The 3748-nt window shown below is 32.8% G+C and overlaps 1 long non-coding RNA gene across 1 annotated transcript; it reads right to left on the bottom strand.

Annotated features, from left to right (window-relative positions):
• Positions 1-2301: 2301 nt before the first annotated feature.
• Positions 2302-3264, bottom strand: LOC115879114. Its single transcript, XR_004049666.1, has 2 exons — positions 3000-3264; positions 2302-2949 (listed from the first exon to the last, which is right to left on the bottom strand). It is a non-coding gene; the product is annotated as an uncharacterized LOC115879114 (long non-coding RNA).
• Between the last annotated feature and the right edge of the window lie 484 nt (positions 3265-3748).

Genomic DNA, 3748 nt, shown 5'->3' with positions numbered 1-3748 from the left:
AAATTTTAAACAATGGAATCTGAGTAGAGTTGGCGTGCCGATTGTTTTATGTGCCCTGGTGACAGTATCCATAAATTAAAAATTAAAATCAGAGAAAAGGTACATTTAAAATGATTATTGTTGAATATAAAATATAGAAGTTTATTAAAGAATTATATAATTGACTTAATTCTTGTTCTTTATTACTAACTTTTAAATAATTTAAGAATTTAAAGTAACTAATGATTTATTACAAAGTAGACTTTCTCAGACAAATTATTTACTACCATATTTAAATACCGTATAATCGAATAAAACCGGCGTCAGCGATGGCTATGAAATGAAGATCGCTGTCATTTTATACGTAAAACTAGCGGGTACTCGCGACTTCGTTCGCGTCGAATTAATCATTTGTAATGGTAATAATAAAGCAAAGCAAGAATTTCCATTAACATACAAACTGAATAAAATGTTCTCACATTAATGTCAGCATGAGAAAAAACAATCGAGATCGAAAACCCCTTATCGAACCTCTACACCCTACAGTCAATCCGTTTGCCAAAAATCAGCTTTAAACGTCAAGCAGTTTAAAGCTTGATTTTCATGCATCCGTTGTCCGACGATATACGTTGATAAGATATTAATTTTATTGGTAGAATTTAAAGCCTTTGATTGGTTAGAAAATAACGCAGTTTTTAAATTTACTGCATTTTCATGCCTCCGTTTATCGGATATACGTTGGTGTTATTTTATATTTTCGTTTCCATAACGATTTTGCTATTTTACTTATATTTTTATTAAGGTTAGATTAAATTTGTCAAAAAGTGTCAAAACGTCCGTTATCGTATGAACGGGTCCGTTAACGGGTTGAAGTAAAATATTTACGGATGAAAAGTGGCGCGAAAACGCTATGACCAATCAGAGCACCGTCGGACCAACGTATCAACATACATATAACGGATGCATGAAAATCAAGCTTAAGCAGAATCGTGATTACTCAATGGTCATGTTTTATGAAACACCCTGTATAAATTTTTAAAAAATCTTAAATATGTAAAACAACAAAATAAAATATACGTGTTTACAGGGACGCGCCAAGTATTTTCGGCTCCGTCGTGCGAAATAAGGGTAGGCGCCTTTCTCCAATATTATAATATTAAGCCAAATTTTGCACTCTTCTCTCATAGTTGATCGTTGAAATTTTTGAAGAAAACTATACTTTTTAGTATTAAATTATATTATTTACCTACTTGTGACAAACAAGAAGTAAACAAAACATTTAACTTATTAGTAGAATACGAAAGTATTCTATTATAACAAAACATAACATAATAAAACAAAACAAAAACAGACACATAGCAACAAACAAGAAAAATAATTTTTCTCCTGGAACGCCGCGACAGGCGCGCCGAATGAACCCGGGGAGTCGTAGAATTTCACCACTGGTCGCGGACCCCGATATATATATTTTCACCACTGGTGTTCATAGATATGTATTATTTAAATTTTATGTTAATTTGTTGATAAATTCTAAAAAATGGTTTTATTATTTTTTAAATTCAGTGACCGCAGGCGCCTTTGGGGCTTTGGCGCCGTCGTGCGCCGCACGACTTTGACCATATGGACGGCGCGTCCCTGCGTGTTTTTTCCGAAAAACTCACCGGTTTTTAAATAAAAAATATTCTAATATGTGAGGGGTGGTTTCACCACCTTAGAATTCGAGTTTCGAAAAATCCCTTCTTATAGAACCTCTATACCCTAAAGTCAATCCGTTTTCCAAAAATCAACTTTTTACGTCAAGCGCTTTAAGCAGGATCGTGATTAATCAATGACTAGATTTTTCGAAACACCATGTATACATTTTTAAAAAATCTTAAAATATGTAAAAAACAAAATAAAATATACGTGTTTAAGCGTTTTTTGGAAACTTGACCGTTTTTTAAATAAAAAATATTGTAATATTTTGAGGGGTGGTTTCACCCCCTTGGAACTGGAATTTAGAAAAATCCCTTTTTATCGAACCTCTACATCCTAGAATCAACCTGTATGCCAAAATTGAGCTTCTTACATTTGCTGTCCTCCTTTCACGCAGTTGAGCAGCTCTGAATTGTTCAAGAACGCGATACTCTCACTCCATTCAATTGAGTCATAAAGCTCCAGAACTGTTCCGCGCCATATGGAGGCACCAGGCTATCGCGCACCGCTCCTTTCAGAATCGTTCTCGAGTAGCCCCAGGGCGTAAAGCCCAGAACTCAAAGTTCGCGAATGGAGGACAGCAATTGAGTGGTTTGAGCAGGATCATGATTAATCAGTGAGTCAGTTACTTAAGGATTTTATATATTAATATAGATTATATGGGAAATGTCATCGATTGTCATTTCCAAGCCAACTGGGCGCCGTTTTTTTTTCGATCATATGGTACTTTGAATATTCTTAAGAATATAGTATAGTAATTCTTTCATAATTAATGTGATTAGGCAAAAGAATAGATATAGAAAAGTATAATAAAAAAATTGTGAAAATTAAAAATATTTACAGTAATGTAATATTAACTGGGTGTTGCATATAAAATAACAAATATGCTACTAACATAGATACTCCTATTTTTCTTACGAATCACACATTTAGCTCATTTCTAACCTAACTAATGTTAATTAAAAGTCGTAGGGTTCCTCTATATCTATCTGTTTCTCTAAGGGTTTTTCACTTTTATCTTCAATACCATCTGGTTTCCAATTTGGGTTCTCTAAAGTATATGGAGTACCGTTCAAGAATTGCTCATAGTCTGGATCCTCTTCAAATCTGCAGATCAACTCATGCTCTTGTTCATAGTGATAACATATTATATAACGATGAAAGGAATGAAAATCGCAAATTTCACATTTGAATTCTATTTTCGGTAAACTACTTCTCTTTGATGATGGAAGCAGATTCCTTACACGATGACGTACATGGGTTCTCATGTGATGTCTATAATATGTTTTATTAATTCTTAAATGACAAAATGGACATAATCTCACATCAAACAACAGCTGGAGAGTTCGAACAGCCGATTTTTCTTTGGGTTGTGTAGCGGACATATTTATAATCTGTACATAAAAATCAAAATTACTTGAGGTAATTATTGGAAAAACTAAAAATAGTTCCCATTTGCACCAATATTGGTAGACACCCTATTTTGAAGTCCTAGATTACGAATCTGAACTATTTTTCTGACGGTCTCTTACCGTTTTTCAGAAAAACGAATAATTATTTCAACATTGAATTAACAATCAGGTTTTTGCTATTTTCTGTTACGTTATCAACCAATTCTATGCATAATAGAGGAAAATTTGCTAAAAGTTAAAATTAATTTGTAAACAATCTGAAAATGTCGGGTTATGTGTTTATGTTTCTCACAGAACTAGGGATGTTCGATTTAAATCGATTCTTCATAAAATGGATCTTTTGACATGCGATTCCCGATTTTTTGAATCGATTAATGTAAAACCGATTATTTATGGAATCGATTCTTTTAGATTGAGATCGAATCGCCATACAACCCGAATTTTATCCTCAATTTCAGAAGATATCATTAATTACGTAATAAAAAGAGAAATTATTTTGCACTCAACCGCGGCCATTTTTACGTTACACTGTTACCAAAAGTAATTTTGCTTGCTGTTGTATTATTCAGAATTATACTTTATTTTGTTTTATGTTTTGTGTCTTTGTGTGTAAAAACAGTCATAAAAATAGAAATCTATATTTATAATTTATTGCAAAAATG

This window comes from Sitophilus oryzae, unplaced genomic scaffold (assembly GCF_002938485.1).
Source record: "Sitophilus oryzae breed Bouriz unplaced genomic scaffold, Soryzae_2.0 scaffold_1067_pilon_pilon, whole genome shotgun sequence".
NCBI classification, from domain to species: domain Eukaryota; kingdom Metazoa; phylum Arthropoda; class Insecta; order Coleoptera; family Curculionidae; genus Sitophilus; species Sitophilus oryzae.
The sequence above is the reverse complement of the archived record's forward strand: the minus strand, read 5'-3'. Positions and strand labels throughout refer to the sequence as shown.